At 38.7% G+C, this 22,500-nt stretch overlaps 1 protein-coding gene and 1 long non-coding RNA gene across 3 annotated transcripts in view; one reads left to right on the top strand and one right to left on the bottom strand.

Annotated features, from left to right (window-relative positions):
- The window catches only part of LOC147031100 (myelin protein zero-like protein 2), a 211,716-nt gene that overhangs the window by 136,596 nt on the left and 52,620 nt on the right, over window positions 1-22,500 (top strand). The gene's annotated exons all lie outside the window — the stretch shown is intronic.
- Window positions 21,208-22,500, bottom strand: part of LOC147031101 (uncharacterized) — a 2,273-nt gene continuing 980 nt past the window's right edge. Inside the window, exons 1-3 of the long non-coding RNA XR_015055830.1 lie at window positions 21,982-22,500; window positions 21,670-21,727; window positions 21,208-21,380 (exon numbers count right to left, since the gene is read on the bottom strand). The exon at window positions 21,982-22,500 is cut by the window's right edge and continues 980 nt beyond it. This is a non-coding gene — a long non-coding RNA (uncharacterized LOC147031101). The remainder of the gene's footprint in view (window positions 21,381-21,669; window positions 21,728-21,981) is intronic.

The following is a 22,500-nucleotide window of genomic DNA, read 5'->3' as shown; positions in this document are numbered from 1 at the left end:
GAGGGGTACACTTCCTATCTACCCTAACCATTTAAATGTTAAACTACCCCGGGGCTTTCAACAAGCGCCTCTCGCTTAAACTATTGGTTCCAACAACCCAGATTCCTGTCGCCTGTGTTGGTGTCCTTACAATTTCGGGCCTCGCCCCCCAATTTTCTCTCCGTGCCCTCACACGGTCTCATGGCAGGGACGCGTGGCTCCCCTTGGCAGGCATGACCCTCTGCCGAATCTCCCGCTATGGCACCCCCGGGCACTACACTGCCTCCGAGCCTACCAGCTCCCTAAACACCGGGGAGTGCCCCCCATGGCACCTCCCCTGAAACGCACACGTGGCAGGCTGGCTTCCCAGGCCCCTTTCCGAGGGTCACCCGTGCCCACAACACTGCCCACGCGGCTAATGGCGCCCCGGGCCCCCGCACCAAGCAGGCGCACCCGTGCCCACTACGCTATCCCGGCCCCCCATGGGCCCTTGGCCTACCACGGCCGACTAGCCTGGTGCCCGGGGTACCCACTCAGCGATACTCACCTTTCGCAGCCACGCTCCCAGCCCGTCAACAGGGCTCCTGCACCCCTCCAAATGGGTTTCGAGCCTACATTCACACCAACAACAAAACTACCTCCATTTTTCAATTTAACTAACCCCCTAACTCACTCTACACTGACCCTGGGGTCCCTTGGGCGGGAGTCACTCCTCCCCCAATCACTCATCGCACCATGCAGTCCCCATTCGCTCCATACACACAGACCCGCTGGCCTCACTCACTCACCAAGCACATGCTTCCACTTCACTCACCAACTCTTCAACACACTCACCGCTGAACTCTGCCATCCTTCTAACTACTTCCCCTAACTAACTCGTGCTCCCACGTCGTCCCTTAAACTACAGCACGTTCCTTTTAACACTACGTAGCTAAACTACGTCAACTCTACACATCCACAAGTCTGTCACTGTCTCCAAATAATCCCATTAATCAATTTCCCAACCTAAATCTGGCTACAATCCCTCTAACTAATCCATTCCACGGGTCCCATGAGGACTTACCCCTGCCCCATGGAGCCGGTCTAGCTAAGCTAACCCTTCCCCCTAACTAGTTTCATCCTGTGCCCCGGGTAAGAGGGTCTTCCACCCCTTGCCCGGGAATCCTGTGCACCCGAAAGTGAGGCTTGGTTTTTTTTTTTTTTCCCCACATGCGCAGCACCAGCGCGGCAACTCACAGCTCGCGCACTTTGCAACTGCCCGTGACGTCATGCAGCTGCACGTGTACCTCGTCCCTCCTTGGACGGTACCATCCGGCAGGGATACCCCTCCTGCCGGATTCCAACCCCACGTGCAGCCATGACGTCACCGTGCGCATAAAAAAAACACAAGCCCCACGTCTCGAGGGGTTCCCCACGCGAACACTTGTGCTTTGCCCATTGGAGCTTAACACACCCGCCCGCGTGGAGAACCCGTCCGGTCCAAATCCATAATCCTGCCTAAACTTTGTCCGTCCGCGGGATCGGCAAATCCACCGCTTGCGTTTCCGGACCGGGACTTCACTCTCGCAAGCGAGCACGTGGGGGCCTCGTGCGTTGCACAGCACGACCTCGCGCTCGCTGCTGGGTGAACCCGGCACGGTCCCCGAAACAGCTACAGCCGCTACCCGGCTTTTGTCCCTCTGTCGCCGTCGTCGTCTCCATTCAACACACGCACTCCCGCGTGTTACGACGCTAACACACCTCACCATTAAACTCACACCGGGAGACGCGGCTGCATGTTCACACATGCCGACCGACATCTCCCTTACACACAGCGACCTTGCACACGCTGTCTCTCTCACACTCGGCCGCTCACTCACGCATGCCATTTCCCTTGCACACGTGGCTCCACTCACTCGCGGCCTTCCACTCACTCGTGCCATTTCCCTCACACAAACCATACCACTCACACACGCGGGGGCACTCGCCCGCGGTGCCTCACTCATACTGGCCGTTTCACTCACACACACGGCGACACTCACACACGGTGCCTCATCCACACACGGCATGCTGGGAAGGACGCCCTTTGGCACACTTGCCACTACACCACTCACACACGCGGGGGCACTCGCCCGCGGTGTCTCACTCACACACGCGGGGGAACTCGCCCGCGGTGTCTCACTCACACACGCGGGGGCACTCATCCGCGGTGCCTCACTCATACACCGTGCCTCACTCACACACGCGGGGGCACTCGCCCGCGGTGTCTCACTCACACACGCGGGGGAACTCGCCTGCGGTGTCTCACTCACACACGCGGGGGCACTCGCCCGCGGTGTCTCATCCATCCTGGCGGTTTCATCCACACATGGGGACGCACTCACACGTTGCACCACACACACAGGGACAACCACACTGGGGATTCGTGTCCCCACAAGGGTCTCCGGGGCCTCTATACCCCCCAAGCTCTCCGTGCACCTGTCCACAGCACTCCTCCCCTCGACCTCGCAAAGCACGACCGAACCCACCTGGTCGTGACTCGCCTAAAGGGGGCATACTCGCTCTCCTCGTTCCTGGAGGAGGCCATCCAGCTGCTCGCACCGGGCCTCCACCCAGTCCGCGAGCTCACCCCCATTATCCTCCACTACCTCCGTGTGTGTGTGTGTGCGTCAGTTACCCCGTCTTCATCGTGTCGTCTTCCCTCTATCGTTCCCATCTCCCGTGTCTCTGCCAACTCAGTCACCTCTTCACCCTTTACCTCCCTTGTCTCAACTATTATTTCCGTCTCTTCCCTTGTTATCTCCCTCGTGCACGTCTCCGTCACCCCAATTAGTTTTTCCCTCTCGGTTACCGTCACTTTTTCCGTCACGACCCTCGCCCAACACGCCCCCCGAATTATTTTGTCCTTACCCGCCTCCACCGCGGGCCCGACAGCCGTTGCACTCCCTCCCAGCTCATTCGCTCCCACACGTGGAGTCGCCATTTTAAACTCCCTGGTAACGGCCTTCATGCCCGCCTGCAGGCTTCGGCCCATGTTCTGCGTCTCACCCCGCAGCTCTTTCAGTTTTTCCTTCATTTTGAGTGCGTTTGTTTCCATATTTTCGTTCATTTGCTGTGTATTCGCATCCATCTTTTCGTTCATGCCTTTTATTTCGTTTTTCATTTCATTTGTGTTTGTATCCATTTTCGTTTTCACTTCGTGCATTTGCTTGTTCATGTTCGTATTCATCTTCGCTGTCATTGCCGCCAGCATGGCGCACAGCTGGGCCATGTCGGGTGCGCTTGGGTGAGCCGATTCGGCAAGGATCGGGGAGTTTTGGTGGAGAGGGGGAGGGGAGGTGTCATACACCGTGGCCGCCGCCGCACCTATTTCGGGCTCTGGGTTCAGTTGGGGGAGTTCGTGTTCCTGCACAACTAACATTTCCTGCACGGGGTTTTCATCCTGGACCATGGATTCTACACATTCTAAATCCATTTCTAATACCCCCGGCTCCCGCTCGCCTTGAGACGCCATCTTATTTCTCGTAAAGGGTTAAATTGAATCGCTCGTAATTTGGAGGGAATCGGGGGTCGCTCCTCTCACCCCTGGACCGATTCCCGTGAATTTAGCTGGAGACAGGAGAGCCCGTTGTCCCGTTCTCCGACACCAGTGTCGCGAGGAGGGGGATGGGTTTGTATCTCACGACCTGACACCAGTGTTGCGGATTCGCGCCCGCCGGCGTGCGAGCAGCCACGTAACTCGAATCGCGGCACGTCGCCCACCGGACGGACAATCCCGTCGTGACCCTCTCGGACTAACGCCGGGAACTAGTCACGGGTGGGCTTTTCGGCCTCACCACGATCGTGCCAATCGGCCCCCCGCGTGGGATAGGGTTGCTCACCAAATTCGACCTACCTAAGTACCCACACGGAGGGTAGACCGGGCGATCGCACCTCGCCGCAGGTCGACTTCGGACACGGGCCACTTTAAGCGACCCGTTCCGTACTATCGGGATAACCGAGCGGTGTTATTCGTCGGCCTCAACGGTTCGATTAATTATCGGGCGTTTTAGCCCACGACCAACCCTTTACGTGAAGCAAGATGGAGATTCAATAAAGGAAAAGACGAAGCGAAGCGGGAAAACAGTTCAACAATAAGCACATTTATTTCACGATGAACGGAAAGCACACATATACAATTACACCAAAAGCAAATGTAATAGAAGAAGAAACACAATATTACACAAAAAGCAAATGCAACAATGCAGATCTAACCGACTACCGGGCACACGGCAACACTTATACAATTTTACTTCACAGACGGCGCCGACAACACATATTCCCAAAGCAAAAGAAAAGAGAACCACCCTCCAGGATGAGGGGGGTAGACGGGCCTGGGGCCGAGACCGTGTCGGGCCTACCCGTCTGATGATGTGACGCAGAGCGGCGGTGGCGCCTCCACTCCGCGGGCCTCGCGGACAGTGTCTGGTAGGGGGTGGGAAAGGGGCCCCCTTTGTCGCACTATCTCAGCGCGGGGGGAAACAGGAGGGGGTTGCTGATGCTCGGGGGAAGGAGGATATCACCCTGTCTCGGGTCCCGCGGCGAGCGTCTCCTCCTCGACCTCGGTCACGTTGCTGGCCTCTCCCTGTGCAGCTCCCGGCACCGACGCGAGCACCCCCTCGTCCGCCTTCACCGCCGTCACCTCTCCACAGCTCCGTCTACTCGCCCTCTCCGTCTCCTCTCTTGGCTCGTCCCAACTCTTCACTCTTGACTTCTCCCCTTCTTTCCAGCTCCACCGACGACTCTCTTGAACTCCGCACAACTGCTTTTACTGACGAACGCAGCCGTTTATATAAGCCCCGTGGCTTCGCTCTTTCACCCTTGACCCTTTGCCTCCGACCCTTCACCTCTCTAACTGGCTCCCCATTGGCCCGAGGAAAAGTGGGCGTGAATGCTTTTTGATCCATGAATTTGCATATAGCGACCGCCCTCCAACGCCCTGGAGGCGGGGCCAAATCGCCCCTCGCTCACCGATTGGACGGAACAAAAGTGGGCGTGAGTCGTTTTTGATCCGTTTTCTGCGGAAAGTCCGTGATGTTTTTGAATACGCTGCTCGGTGCGCGCCCTGCACGAGTCCAGTATCGGTGCCCACGAGTGGCGCGAGAAGGTGTGGATGCGATGGTGGCGAGTTGTGACGGTAAAGGTCGTGGCGGTTGTGGTGAAGCGGCGTTGTGGTTGGTGGTTGTTGTTGTGAAGCGGCGTTGTGGTTGGTGGTTGTTGTTGTGAAGCGGCGTTGTGGTTGGTGGTTGTTGTGAAGCGGCGTTGTGGTCGGTGGTTGTTGTGATGGCTGTTGAGACGTGGTTGGTGGTGGTAATAATGGCGGCTGGTCCAAAATAAAGATAGTAAAAGAAAAACGGCTATCCTGAAGAGTCGCAGCCCGCATGAATGACATTTATTCCCTCTAGACAACGGGTTTGGGCCTAACTACACATATACTTACCGAGATATCTCACCTAAGGGACCTGAATGGTGGTTTGTGAATTTCGTCAACCACAACAATATGTATATATATGTATATATATATATATATATATATATATATATATATATATATATATATATATATATATATATATATATATATGTATATGTATATATATATATATGTATATGTGTATATATATATGTATATGTATATATATATATATGTATATGTATATATATATATATATATGTATATATGTAAGTAGGGAAAGAATACTGGTTCTGGCTCACTTTTCCCCATGTAAATGAATGGGGGATTTTCAGCCATGAAATTTCTCTTTTTTTCCCTGAAAAAATAAATCCCCTTTTTAGCCCAAGGTATATTTATTTGTCTCCCCTTTTAACCTGGAGCCTGGTGTTGGCTTAGTGGTTAGGGTGGCGGCTTGGGATCCCAGGGTCCTGAGTTCAAGCCCCGTTGGCTGCTGAATTAACACCAGGGGGTTGACTCAGCCTGCCATCCTTCCGAGGTCGGCGAAATGAGTGCCAGTGTACTGGTCCCGGTGTATGCCCCGGTTAGAATAGGTGTACCATATCCCTGTGTGTCGTAAGAGGCGACCAGGGTTGGTGTCAGGAAGGGCATCCGGCCATAAAACATTGCCTCAAGAAAAGCCAAACCCCTGCACAGCAGGGAAAAATGGCTGTAAAAACGGTCATTTTTTATTTCCCCTTTTAACCTAGGGGCTCTCTATTCAAATAGCCCATACAACAAGATAAAGATTTGTTAAAGGTGATTCGAAAGAAATATCTGAAACGCCTAAGCCCCGGGACACTCTTTATCAAATAACCAATGCATATTGTTTAGCTCACTCATTGAACCTATAAACATTTGTTCATTCTCAAATTCCTTCAATAGTTTAATTTTCTTTGCACAATAATCCCCATCTAAAATATTGAAAAACAAAACATTTGAATCTTTATATTTTTTAAGATACCCCTTTTGTGCCATTACGAAATGATAAACTTCTCTTAATGATCTCATCTGACCACCTCCTGAGTTGCATATCATTTTGATATTGTAGTAAATTATTTTTCCATTGTTCAATTGATAACCATCAAATTTTTCAGTCCATTCAAACATATTTATTATTTTCTTTACATCCTCTAACTTATTGGTTTTTAAATTGATTCGCATATTTGTTTTATTTACCTTTGTTTTAGATATTTTTTCAATAAGACTTATTTGATATTTTTCACATTCATTATGTTTTCCATTTATATACCAAGACTGAGATTTTCTCCACTCTTTAGTTTGACTAATACTTGGTTCGACCATTTATATATTGTGAAAAACGCGGCGGAAGCCCTTAAAAACCCTAACCCATCTTCCCATCGTTAAAACTTGTGTCCATATGGAACACAATCTATTCTATTCACTCTATCATACAATACCCATATGGAACACAATCTATTTTATACACTCTATCATACAATATCCATATGGAACACAATCTATTCCATTATCTAAAATAAATCTCTTATCATCAAAGGCTCCTAATGCCTTTTTATTTACTTCTTCACTATATATCTTATGTTTATAACTTCTTATTGTATTCATTTTCCTATATTCTTCTTTCTTATTCATCAAACAATTATAATAATTTCTAAAAGTTATTGATTTCTTTATTACATATTTCTTTATTCCCTTTAACCTTTTATCAATCTGATCACCATACTTATAAGCATATGCCTTTGCTCTCAATCCAATAAACTCACTCATTACTTTTCCACCCAACTCATCCTTAAACTTACCAATAACCTTTTCATTCTTTTTTGAAAATAACTCACTCTTCTTACTAAAATTACTTGTATCATATACTCCAATGTTTTTCTTCATATCCTTATAAACATCGTCAGTTTTTATATCTAGAATAAAACTATCGGTGTCCATATACAACAATGAAGCATTTTCACCATACTCTTTCTTTAAATCATTATACAAATAATCATACATCAATATCTTTGATAAATCAAGAACTGCTGTTCCAATATAAATTGGTTTATCCATGACAATACTTTCCTTTTTCATATGAATAGCAGAAAAGTTCTCTGAAAAAACCTCTTCTCTCTCAAAACTTGGTTTATTTATCAATCTAGAAGCTTCTTTCCAAGATGTTGCAAATCTAATGTTTTGCCTGTTTCTAACATTCTCCATTGTCTTTCCAAAGACAGCATTATTCATCAATTTATAGAATTCCCCTTCAAATTTTACTTTTGTATTTGTTCTCATATCTGTATTGAATTTAATATACTTTTTCATCCAAGGACTTTGTTTAAATTTTAAAACTCTATGAATTTTAGCTACTCTCAACCCAGCAGATAAATATTGTCTCAAGTTCCTTTGATGCAAAACATATCCCTCTTTATCATAGAATGTTGTTAATAACTTTTCTGTTGATTTGCCTTTAATATTAAAACTTTTATGATAATCACTGAACCATTCTTTCTTTGGGGTTTCTTTCTCACATGCAAAAGGAAGGTCTTTATGCTTATTATGAAGATCACTCGGGTACTTCAAATCAACTTCAAAATAATAACCTTCTTCTTTGCCATTCAATTTCTCTTGAGAAGAAATAACAATATTCATCAAAGCCTTTTCATAATCCTTTTCTTCCACCCACTCTAATTTACCATAAGGCAGAGATTGAGACATTGCCCATCCATACAAATTATTAGCATCAAAGTACATCAAATAATTACTATCTTTTTCACTCTCATAATTTGGAAGATATTTATTATTTGCTTTAGCATATCTTTTTGAACATACTTGTGATATTCCACCTCTCTTAGACTTCTCAATCATCAAAAGCATATCTACATCACTGACTAAATCTATATCTTGTTTTGTCATTTTCAACATTGCACTCCAAGCTAAACCAGGAGCTGTGAAATAGTGGGCAGGATCTAATCCATAACAATTTTTATTATGACAGAGTGATCTAAAAGCTTCAAACACATCAGCTAACAATAAAACATCTGTTTTTAGATACAAATCATGATATTCTCCAAGGTTCTTTATCTTAAATAATTTCCAAATTTCTTGTGCGTGTTTATATTCCTTATCACTTATCTCTTCTTCATAAAGGTTATTATAGAAACTTTCTTTTGAAGGAAGTTGTGTTTCTTTAAATCTCATAAATGAATCCATATAACCATAAGGATAAATTCCCTTACTTGTAAGAATTTTCTCTTTACTTTGAATTTCATTCCTTGTTTCAATTTCCTCTCTAGTTAGAATTCCCTCTTTAATCAGAATTTCATCTATAATCAGAATTTCCTCTTTAGTTAGAATTTCATTCTTTGTTCGAATTTTCTGTATAATTAGAATTTCATCTTCAGTAAGAATTTCTTCATTCATTTCCTCATTAATTAGAATTTCCTCTTTACTTTGAATTCTCTCTTTAATCTGAATTTCCTCTTTAGTTAGAATTTCCTCTTTTGGAAAGAATGAACTAAGATTTGGAAAAGAGCCCGTGGAGCTTAGATTTGATGCGAGGTTGGCTAGTGGTGTTCCCATAAACTTGTAAGAATCAAGAAACCTTATACGAGTTATAGGTTTTGTGAATATCATTTTTGTAAATGAAATATACTTTTGACTTGTGTTTGTTATGGCAGAAATATTCCCTGGTGTTTTTGAAAGTTCATTTATAAATAGATGTGTATCATAGTTGGCGCTGTTGTGAAGAAAGACTGGAATAAAAGAAGGTAATTTATAATTAAGATTACAACAGGAATGAGCGGGACCTCTATATTTACCAGTAAGATGACAATGATCCCTAACTTTAGACTCCTCAATTTCCTCCTCACAAATATGACAGATATTGTTCTTTCTAAATTCTAATTTTTCTTCTATGGTTAATTTCATCGGTTCATTTGTTTCTTTCATTAATTTACTTAGTCTTATACAATCCTTTTCTAATCGTTTTACAAACTCTTGTGAAGCATTTTTTCCACTATACTGTTCAAGTTTATTATACTTTTCTCCAACAGATGATTTGATATAATAACAGAAACCACAAGGAATATGTTTTTGATATTTATTTGTATATGGTTCTTTTGGATTAGGAGAAGCAGTATTTATCTTTTTAAGGATACATTCAAAATCAGCGTATATCACAAATGGGTGCATGATAGATTTATTATAATCTTCAAAAGAAATCTTTTCACCAGGTTTAGGCATTGTAATTACAGCTGATTTATGATTACTACAATATTTTGAATGTTGTTCTAATCGTTCTTTTGTATGAAATGAATTAAGACATTGCTTACAAGGATATATTTTGTTTGCTGTTCTGAATACCTGAGAAGAGATTAATCTTGATAAATTATTGATGTATGTGTAATGTGAATTATTTCCAACACTAAAATATAAAAGATCAATGTGTGTTTCTTCATTTTTATAGTTGTTTGAAATTTTTAATATTTGAACTTTGTTTGTATCCGTTAATCCATATACATTAATAGAAAGATTATTCTTTTTCTCAAATTTAGGAATATCTGTTAGTGGCATTGGGAAATTAAAATCTTTAATGTCCAAGGTATTCTCATATTTCATATATTGTTTTACTCTTTCTGAATTACATTTTGGTGGATGTAAGTGAGCAAGAACAGACCAGAGAAAACATTTATTATCATTATTCTTAATATTAACAACTGCCTTCTTTCGTTTTATTTCTTTTGGTAATTCAATATAAGAAGAAGCTTTAAGAGGGTTTGATTTTAGAATGTGTACATCTAAAAAGATGATTTTTTTAATATTGAATCCACTTCCTACCACTGTATTATCAACATCCTCCTCTTGTCTTGATAGTTCTTCATAAACCCCACTATTCAAAAAATCTTGAAATGATGTTATAAAATGAAGATCTGTCCTCATATAAGGAGTTTGTTCTTCATCTTGTCTTTTCATATTCATTTTCACTCCCATATAAAACTTTAAAGTTTTCATTTCTTTTAATGTTTTTTAATAAATTTTTCAACATCAGGTTTCACTATTTCAATTGATTCAATTATTGATGATGGACCGGGTTCTCCAAATTGAAAAATCCTTATTTTTATATGCCCTTTAAATGCCCCATCAGTGTTTTCAATATAATAGTCTCCCTTTACTTTAAACTCATTTTTCTTGTGTTTTTGTGATTGAAGATGCCTATTATAACTACTCTTCAAAACATCCTTTGAGCAGGTATCACAATGTTTTCTTTCCAACTCAAGAGGGGATATTTTGTGAAATAGATTAAATGTGTGTTTGTTGGTTCGGAGGTGTTTTCTATAATGTTTATATTCGTGATTACAAACATCGCAGTATGTTGTATTCACCATATTTATATAATAAAACTTTGCTTAAACTAAAAATTTCTTGATGAAAATTTCGTTTATTTTACAGGTGAATCTGTGCTTAAACTAAAATTTTCTTGATGAAAATTTCGTTTATTTTACAGGTGAATCTGTGCTTAAACTAAAATTTTCTTGGTGAAAATTTCGTTTATTTTACAGGTGAATCTGTGCTTAAACTAAAATTTTCTTGATGAAAATTTCGTTTATTTTACAGGTGAATCTGTGCTTAAACTAAAATTTTCTTGATGAAAATTTCGTTTATTTTACAGGTGAATCTGTGCTTAAAACCATTTTATCCTCCAACTTTTTCACTTAATAAATACAATGTTTCAAGACACAAAAGACAAGTTTCAATCAATCTCTTCATTTGTTAAAGATGCTGAGAAATATGTCAAGGATGTAAAATTGAACAAAGATAAATATAACAACTATTGGATAAAAACAATTATGGTGGATATGATGAGTTCTTCAATTTACTTCAGTGGAAGGGCTTTTAGTATACCTGGAAGAACATCAATTAAGGTATCTCTAACAAAAGTTTCTCCTCTCCTTCTGGCAATATATTCAAAACTAGAAAAAGCAATGAAACAAGAAAAGGTATCAAAAAATAAAAACCTTATGGATGAAGCTTTAGAAAGAAAAGATAAGACCATCTGTAATATGCAAGGAGAAATTTGTATTTTTTTCAACAACCCTAAAGATATAAATCCTGATGAAATAAAGGATGTTAATATATCAGGTGAAATGACATTTCGTTCAATTGTAGTTAAGGATCATTTTAAAATTACCTTTAATATAAAAAATGTAGCAGTTGAATCTGTTAATGAAAAAATGTATATCGATATCGATGGTAATGTTTTTTCTACTAATTAAATGAGCCAATATTCAACTGAAGATTTTGAAGATTATGAGAGTGATTATGATACCGAGAGTTTGCATTCAAACGATAGTTATGACACCGAGAGTTTGTGTTCAAATGATAGTTATGAAAGTATAGATGATTCTGAAAGTATCGAAGATGATATCGAAGATGAATTTCAGTTTAAGTAAAGTTTTACTTTATAAATATGAATAGTTTACTCGATTTTGAGCCTCTTGAATTCCATGATTCTCCATATGACAAATTTGAGAATTGTCCTGCGTGTGAAAGACGGGGATTAAACACAGAGTCAAAAGCCTATAAACAATGTATATTCTGTGATTATCTTCTAATTAATGATAATCAAAAATATAAAAAGGAAAATAATTCTTTTAGATTTACACCAAAAATGAATTACTTTACAAGATTGATTCGAGAAATGAATGTAAAGAACGAGGGTGAGAACACACCTTTCCTTACAAGGGAAGAAACTGAACGTATTAGAGAAATGTTCAAAGGATTGTTGTTATATCTTATTCATGGATGTGATTTTCAGGGAAATATCAACACAAGATATTGCATAAATAAAATAATGGATTATCTTGAAATTAAACCTGAACTTAGGATAAAATATAGAATTTCGAAAAAAGCCAAGAATAAATTAAATAACCTGTTTTCCAAATATATAAATGAATGATTTTTTACCTATTTGGGAAAATAAGATAAAATTTGACAACCATAAAAATCTCCCAAATTCATTAAGATGCCTCATAGTTGGTTCAAGTGGATGTGGAAAAACCTGCTTACTTTTAAAGATGCTCCTCACTCCCAACTTTTTAGATTATGATAATTTAATAATTTTCACAAAGTCGAGTTTTCAACCAGAGTATCAACTACTCTCACAAGGTTTTAATGCTGGTCTTCAAAAGAAGATATAATCGGTTTATTTAAACTTCAAAAAAACCTAAATGATTTTAACATTGAAGATATAATACAACTATTTTGTGATACACAGAGATGTAAAAAGAAATCAAAACCGATAACTTGTATTCTGAGTGATAATACGGATGATATACCGTCTCCCCAAGATTTGGATAAATCCAAAAAGAACCTCGTTATCTTTGATGATTGTGTTAATGAGAGAAACCAAACGGTAATGGACAGCTACTACACAAGAGGGAGACATTCTTCTTGTAATTGTATTTATCTTAGTCAATCGTACTTTCAGCTTCCTCGTCGTTCCATCAGAAACAATGCTAATACTTTTATTTTATTCAAGTTAAATTCAATAGATATAAACAATTTTTGGAGAGACAATTGTTCTACATTATGTAGTAAAAAGGAATTTGGGGATTACATGAAACACACGACTGAAAAATATAAATATATTGTTGTGAAACAAGATGAGATATTAAATGATATTTTTCAATAAATAAATGGATGCGAAAGAAAGAGCAAGAAGATTTAGGGAACATCAAGAGTTGGTTTCAAAAGTTGTAAAACAGCAGGAAGACATAAAGAAGAAACGCAGACAGAAACTAACGGGCGAAGAAGCATTTGAAAGAAAACAAGAGAAATTTTTTAAACCACTTTTAAAAACTTCCCAAGGAAAAATGAAAGATTTTTCCACATTTCCCACGGTAGAATATACTCCTAAAAAACTTCAAATGTTAAAAGATTTCAGTCAAATGACGGAGGAAGAATTAGAGCATTTAGGAGAATTAGAATATGATGATGAAGGTTTATTTCAACAACTGGAAGAGATTAATCGACCCCCTGATTATATTGTGAATGCTCTTCAAAACAATGAATATTCAGCGGATTCAAAAACCAAAGCAGGACTCATTCCAACAGAACAATCAGCAATATTTCATCTTGTTCAAGAAAAGGTATTGATATTTAATGATGAATTAAGGTTCTTGGGTTCTGCTCAACCGCCTGTTAAACTAACTCCAAGATTAATGTTTCTTCTCACAAAAGATGGAAGACAAGGTTCAACTGTGAGGGATGAATCAAAGTATATTGATAAACCATTGGATATGGAAAATAATGATGATAGAGTATATATTGATCTGCTGAACACTCTAAATTATAAGGTTATTCTTTCTGGTAAAAGTAGGAAGAATGAGAAGGAGAAACACATTATTCAGGCTTTAAGTATCCTTGGTTCAGGTGTTAGTTTTCTTCCAAATGACCCATCGCAATTAGTTAATAGACTGTTATTGTTGTTAGGCAGTAAGAAGGCTGGAAATAACAATTGTTTTAATGAAGCATCAGCCATTTTAGACCAGTTGATGAACATGAAAATAATTAATAAATATCAATATAAAGACATTTTATCTCATATTAAATAAGATGAGAAGCACAATCCTTAGTTTCAATTTCACAACAAGCGACCACACATCTTCATTCCCATACCCACTACAACTTGACACAACAAAAGAATATGAGGCATCTTTATTGTCCATGGAAACTTATAATACCTTATTTAATATAACCGAGAAAAATGACAAGTTTAGTTATAATCCAGGAAGTGGATACAAAAGCGATAACAGTCTCACCCGGAGCATATGAGATTTCTCAAATATCTTCCGAAATTGCTCGTCTTATGAAAGAACAGGGTGATGAACCAAAAAATATTGTTATAAACATTCAAAAACATACTTCAAAATCAACGATTAAAGTTAAAAATAACTACAAGGTTGATTTCACAATTGATAATTCATTTAGAGAGTTATTGGGTTTCTCCTCAAAAAGATTGAAACTAATGGGACGTTTTACAGTGATAATGTCATTCAAATATCCTCAGGAATAAATTCGGTGTTAATTCACTGTGATTTGATTGATGGTGCTTATAATGATGGGAAAAAAACAAATACAATATTTTCATTCAGCGCATACTCAACCCCAATTGGTTATAAATTCAATATGGAACCCAAAAATTTGGTTTATCTACCTGTGTCAGGAAAAACCATACACAGAGTAAATTTTAGGATAACCGACCAAGATAATCGTGTGATTTCTTTTAATGGAGAAGTTATATCCATCAGAATTCACCTACGTGAAGTTTTCCAATAAATAAATACGATGGTTATTTTGAGGAAACACGAGTTGGGAAAATATAAAATAATTACAGGGGATGGGATGTTCCTTTCCCCATACTACAAGGGTGAAGGTATGTATCTTGGTAGAGGATACTATAAACCTAAGAGACAAAGGGGTGTTGGACATCAATTTAGAGGAGATGGGATAATTGATACTCTCATGGGTATTGGTTCAACTATTCTTAAACATAAAGATCTAATTGGTTCAACTGCTTCTGCTGTGGGAAATGTAGCAGGTGCCGTAAAGAGTATAAAAGATGCTCAGAAGGAATCTCATAAATTACAAGCAATAAAAGAAATTAAGAAAGGCAAAACTCAGTTGTCCCCCCAAGAACGACAGAAAATAATTCAAATACTTGGATCAGGGTTTCAAAAGTTTTAACATCTTTTTTTCCTAAATAAATACAAGTATGGAAGCAATTGATAGTATCTATGATTTGGATGATACTATTATTATCTCAAACTCCACTAAAAAAGAAGATTACTTCAAGGTAAATGCAATAACTGGAACAGACTGGAATACGAATGGTACAAAAAGTTTTGAAATAAATAATCAACAAACCTATTTGAATCTCTCCGAAAGTTTCTTGTTGTGTAAATTTAAATTCACTAAGGCTGGGAATAACACAAACGCTACACTTGTAAATGATTTCTTCTGGAAAATGTTTGATAGTGTGCGTTTGTATATTGGAACACAAGAAGTTGAAGCGGTTGATTATGTCTCTGCTGTATCTGAAATGATAAAATTTACACTCTATACATTCAGTGATAGAATGGGAAAGGGGTCTGTCGAAGGTTTTATTCCTGATATGTCAACGGGAACAAACACAGACCCTGGGTATACTCAAAGGAAAGGAATGTATAATGATGATACAAAAGCAGAAAATAGTTTTACTGTGGCAGTTCCTCTTAAAGGTATATTTGGATTTTGTGATCATGATAAAGTTCTGTATGGCCTTAAAATTAGATTTCAACTACAAAGGAATGATAATGAAAATCGATTGCTTTTTGGTGTTGGTAGTGCTTTTGGTGATCAGAATAAATTTGTAATTGAGGAAATGAGTTGGTATATCAGTGAATATACTCCTAATCTTAAAACAGAAGAGATGTTGAATCGAAGACTTAACTCAAAGAAACCACTCAGTGTATCATACCTCAAAAGAAGATGTCAACACGTTAAACTCAATCAAACAACTTACACGTGGAATTTGGGTGTTCTGGAAGGAAAGCCACGATATCTGTGGATCATTTTTAAAAAGCCAGATGGTGATACTGCGACTGATAAGAATAATGCATTGAGTGATAATGCTAAGGTGAAACAACTTCGCGTTTCTCTAGATGGAACATTTTACCCACGAGATAGATTGGAAATTAATTGGGAAAAAAATGATTTTGCTGAAGCATACAAGTCTTACCAAAAGGTGTGTGAAAGTAATGGAAATAAAGAACCTATTTTGGATATGACAGCATTTAAAAGTTTGTATACAATCTATGCGTTTGACCTGAGCGCTCAAAAGGAAACTATAAAGTCTAATCGAGTGGATACTTCCCTATACATTGAAAGAGGAGAGAGTGAAGAAGTTGATACATATTGTTTGCTTTTGGAAGAAACAGAATTGCAGATTAATACAGATAATGGTGTGATGATTAGTCTCACATAATTTTTTGTTAAATAAATGAGTGGCAAAGTACCAACTGGGGTATATGTTAATCAAATCAATCTTCATAAACTATCATCTTGTGTTCAAAATCAAAAGCCTTGTACGATTAACGTTAATACAATTCAGAGAAAAGGAGCAGTAAGAATTGATGTTTTTCTCACAAGAGAACAGGTTAAAATCTTGAATGACACTGGCTCACTTAAAATTAAAATGACAAAACCAATGTTGAAAAAATATTCAATAAGAGAGACGAGTGGAGGATTTCTCCCATTTCTAATTCCTTTATTTGCTGGTTTAAGTGCGGTTGGAGCATTGACGGGTGGTATTTCAACAGCGGTGAAAACTGCCAACGAAAGGAAGGCTCAACTCCAGGCTCAAAAAGAATTGGAAAGACATAACAAAGAGTTGGAGAAACAAATTAGTGGAAGTGGTGTAATTGTAGATTTTGCTGAAAAACTTGAAGGTCTGCCTGATAAAGCGAGATTGTTAGTTGGAGATATGCTTTCTTCTATAGCACAAGCAGGTGTAAAATTAACGAAAAGAGGTAATGGATTATATCTTTCTAATAAATAAATGAGCATTGATGAGTGGTTGAAAAAATTTGGAAAGAATACAACATCAAATTTACAACTTGTCAAATATTGTAAGAAATTAAAAATTCATAATGTGGTTATTTGTATGAGAGATGAATTAACAAATGTGCCGAAACATACAAAGAATATTATTATGAACTTAGAAGATAATAATGGGAACGGTTCTCATTGGGTTTGTATTTTTAATAGTCAAGACAAATATTATTTTGATAGTTTTGGTCTTCCACCACCTGTTGAAGTCATAAAATTCTTACAGAATGGTGTTTATCAAACATTTCAAGTCCAAGAATTAAATTCCAAGTGTTGTGGCCAATTATGCCTATATGTGTTATTTCAACTCAACAAAAATAAAAAATTTTATGATATTATTTTTAATCTAATATAAATGACTTATGTTGGTAAAGATGGTTCTATCTTTGGTTTATCTCAAGAACTGGATATTGATTTATCAAATTATTACACAAAGGCACAGGCTGAACGACATAAATATAATATAACCAAAAATATTAACATGAAAAATGCTTATAAATTAAAAAATTATCCAAGCCCGACTGACGCGAATGACTTGGTGAGATTAAGCGATTTATCACAATATATATCCTTAAATAAAACGGCTGTGTATTCCAAAGATACAGAAGTGTTGATATTATCTCCAGGTCATACAGAATTCACAGTTCGAATTAAAATAAATTTTTATAAAGAAGGGCGTATCGTTTGTATGAGAATAGAACAATGGGGATATGATATGAATGACTTAGGGTATAATTGGTCATTTAAAATTAACCTCGAAGACCTGGAAAAATTAAATCAGTCTCGTAAGGAAGAATATTATCCACTTGGTATCGAGAATGAGTTTTGTGGGGCTACGATTAGTAAACAACAAATAAAAGAATTTAATAAGGGTAAATATAATAATGGTTTTGCCCTTGTTTATCTCATGAAAACAGAAAAAACAGGATTATATATAATAAGTAAGGAAATACAAAATGATTTAACTATGGGAAGATGGGGAGGTGTTTCGTGCCATAATATTATTCTAACATATATTTCTAATACATAAATGACAGCAAGAAGGCTTCAAGAAAATTATCATTTCTGTGTCCAAGCATACCTTCAAGAAAAGGGTATTCGGTATTTTAATAAATATGTTCTACAACATAAGAATGAGGTATTTTCAATAAAAGATTGGCATTATGCTGATGTTGATAAACCGACAACTTTAGATTTAATTAGAATGTTAAATAATGAAAAAATTATAAAGTTAAGAAAAGGTAAGGCTCTTTTAGAAATTCAAAAGAAATTTTATTGGTTTCCTGTTGTAAAAAAAATTATTTTGGATACAGGAATAACAAGAAATCCTGATGAATATATGTATAATATTCTATGGGGTGTAAGCGATTCAAGGATAGTAAGGGATGAGGAAGGAGTTGAAGAAGAGAGGGAAGAGGAGGAAAAGGAGAAGAGGGAGAAGAAAGAGAAGGAGGAAAAAGAGAAGAGAGAGAAGGAGGAGAGGGAGAAGAGAGAGAGGGAGGAAAGAGAGAAGAGAGAGAGGGAGGAGAGAGAGAAGAGAGAGAGGGAGGAGAGGGAGAAGAAAGAGAAGGAGAGGGAGGAGAGGGAGAAGAAAGAGAAGGAGGAAAAAGAGAAGAGAGAGAAGGAGGAGAGGGAGGAAAGAGCGAGACAAAATAAATATCAAAATATGGAAACCAGTGAGATTAAAAAAAGATTAAGGGTATTACAGAAAATAACTCAACCCACCGAGGAGGAAAAGAAAGAATTGACAAGTCTATTTGCAATACTTTCGGCAAGACTATTGGCATCGACAAGATATGGATTTTAATTCAAGTTTTTCATTTTTTTTTTTTCTTAAATAAATGGAGGAGAGAGTGAAGGCATTTCTAAGGATTCTTTATGTTTTAAAAATCAAGATTCAAATGTGCATGTTGGAAACTAAAAAGGTTTTTGCACTCTGCAGGAATTTTTCTCATAAATAAATGAGTTATTGTCTCAAATGTAAAAAGAAAACTAATACTAAAAATATTTCATATATTAAAAGTAAAAATAACAGGGTTATACAAAAAGGTATATGTTCGGTGTGTGGTTCAAAAAAATCAATTTATCTCCCAACACAAACTAGGAGGAGATATCCAAAAGTTTTTATCAGGAAGTAAATTTACAACTACTGGAATACCAGGGGAATTACATCTTCCAGGGTATTCTTTCTGTGGCCCAGGCACAAACTTGGATAAAAGATTAGATGAGGCAGACAATCCTAAATCCTGGAGTAAGCCTATCAATAGAGTTGATGAAGTGTGCATGAGACACGATATTGATTATGGGAATACCACAACGTTGGAAGAAAAGCATGAAGCCGATAGAGAAATGTTGTATAATTTGTCTCTGATACAAAATCCAACCTTGAGAGAAAAAGTTGATCGGTTCATTGTGAAGAAGATGATCAGTGCTAAATTGAAACTTGGACTTGGAAATTCAAAAAACTTATAGGCTCTAATGATGCCATTAAGACTGAAGAGCAATTAGCTGATGAATTACATAAACCAATATTCACAAAGTTTCAGAGAAGGAAAGTTTATTCCAAGGAAGTAGATTATATCTGGTCTGCTGATTTGATTGAACTCAATAATGATAAGGGGTACAAGTATGCTTTAACCGTTATTGATTTGAGGAGTAGATATGCGTGGGTTGTACCATTAAAAAACAAAACAGGTAATACTCTTATGTTAGCCTTCCAACAGATATTTAATAAAAGTAAGAGAAAACCTAAAAAATTGTGGACTGATGAGGGTAGGGAGTTTTATAACAAGACATTTATGAATTTTCTAAAAAATAACAGTATTACATTATACAGTACCTTTAATGAAGGGAAGGCAGTTGTTGTTGAACGTTTTAATCGTACCTTAAAAGAGAGACTATATAAAAAATTCACACAACTCGGTTCACAACAATGGTCATCTTTTATTCAAGATATTGTGGATAAGTACAATGACACGATTCACACGTCAACAAATATGAAGCCATCAGAAACATTTACAAAATTAAAATATGAAAAAGAGATTAATGTCAGAAAACCTAAGTTCAAAGTTGGTGATATCGTAAGAATATATAGGTGGAAATCTCATTTTGAAAAAGGTTATACGAAAAGATGGACCAACGAGCTTTTTAAAATTGTTGATGTAATAGATACGGTTCCTTGGACTTATAAGATATATGATTTGGAAGGGGAAGAGATTTTAGGTTCATTTTATTCACAGGAATTACAAAAGACAAAGATAAATTGAAATTTTTTGACTCCGCCCCTTTTTGGCTCCACCCACACAAGCCCCCGCCCACACAAGCCCCGCCCACACAAATCCCACACAAACCCCACCACACACCCCCACAAGCTCCAATAAATTGAAATTTTTGACTCCGCCCCTTTTTGACTCCGCCCACACACGCCCCTCCCACCGAAGCCCCGCCCACACAAACCCCACACAAGCTCCACACAACCTCCACACAAAAACTCCACACAAGCTCCACACACACAAACCCCACACAAGCTCCACCCATATTCATCATATTCACATAATTAGTGATTAGTTAATTAGTTCCCCACACACACAACATGTTTATTTAATTAAAAAATTATCCACCCATCCACACAAGCTCCACTCATCCACCCATCCCCCATCTCTCCACCCATCCATTTATCCACATAAGCCTCATCCACATTCACCCCTCCCACACAAGCTCCACCCACATAAACCCCTGCCCATATAAACCCTGCCCACATAAACCCCTCCCACATAAGCCCTGCCTACACAAGCTCCACACAAAAACTCCACACACATAAACCGCTCCCACACAAGCTCCACCCACATAAACCCCCGCCCACACAAGCCCCACCCACACAAGCCCCACCCACACACACCCCGCCCACACAAGCCCCTCCCACACACACCCCACCCACACAAGCCCCCACCGAAGCCCCGCCCACACAAGCCCCGCCCACACAAGCCCCACCCCCCTCATCCCCCCTGTGCGCCCCCACCTTTGACCCACCACCTCCCTCATCCCACCCACACCCTTCCCCACACACACACATGGGGAGGGGAGGGATGGGATGAGGGGGTGATGGGTCATTGGGGAGCGCACCTACCCCCCTCCCCCCAACCCCCCCCCTTTACATCTCTTTTATTCTTTTCTTGTAATTCAGAATCAAGTAATTGTAAACAAAACAAATATAATTTATTAATATTGAAAATATTAAATATTCATTTGCGAGAATGTACAATCTTTCCCAGCAATCTTCTTCAGATGCCTTGTGATTTCGAAACTCAGACACCATATTCTGTTTTGAAACAAAAAGTGGATAATAATTAGGTTCTATAAAGATAATTACATGGTAATATGAATAAGCCTCGTTGACCACTGAATTAACACACCAGGAGCCTGTCATCCTTTCAAGGTCAATAAAATGAATTCCAGTGTACTGACAAAACCACGTCCAAACTAATGATGCAACCAACATAAGGCGACATTCTAAAGAGAGAGTGATATTAATAATAATTCAGAAATATTTACCTCCAGAAAATCATGTGTTGTACGAGTGATATTAATAATAATTCAGAAATATTTACCTCCAGAAAATCATGTGTTGTACAAGATTGCTTCAACAGCTGATGTTGTGCGATAGTGCTGAAAAAAAAAAAAAAAAATAAGTCAAGGGTATAGATGAAGAGACAGACAGGGAAAGCAACACACACACACACACACACACGCACACACACACACATACACACACACATAGACACACACACACGTGCCTCACCATTGGTTTAATTCATTCGAGATCAGAGACCAGTCATTATAAATCATTGGCCTCTTCAATAAGAGCAGAGAGAGGTAGGTAGAAAGACAGACAGAGAGAGAGGCACACACACGTGTCTCACCATTGGTTTAATTCCTTCGAGATGAGAGGACGTGATAAGACTTCATGCCACTCATTGAAAATGTCTTTCAATTCTCTTCTAAAATCATTGATCTCTTCAATAAGAGTATTAATTTCATGAACCACGTCGTGATATGTGAACTCAATTTCTTCCAATGCCCTGTCAGGGAAAAAATATATATATATCAGAATTATCATGATTTAATTAATAATCATTTGCTTCATCGTTCAAAGAGAAAAGCATACACAAACTTACCAACTCTGTAGTAGGCTGTTGGCTTCATCGGAAGAAATATCGTCCATGCCTCAGTTGTAAAAATGAAATCCCGTCTGGCAGAAACTTTGTCTGGCGAACCGCTTATAAAGCAACGATGAGGAAATTGCTTAATCATTGGGTGTGGGCACAGGAAATGACAAGCTTCTCTTAATGATCTCATCTGGCCACCGCCCGAGTTGCAAATCGTTTTTGGACATAAACCACGCCATAAAAGTTTTGATTCAAATGTTTTCAGTTCGTGTT

Source organism: Eptatretus burgeri, chromosome 3 (genome assembly GCF_056783735.1).
Source record: "Eptatretus burgeri isolate ZD-2024b chromosome 3, Ebu_testis_v1, whole genome shotgun sequence".
Lineage (NCBI taxonomy): Eukaryota > Metazoa > Chordata > Myxini > Myxiniformes > Myxinidae > Eptatretus > Eptatretus burgeri.
The sequence above is the reverse complement of the archived record's forward strand: the minus strand, read 5'-3'. Positions and strand labels throughout refer to the sequence as shown.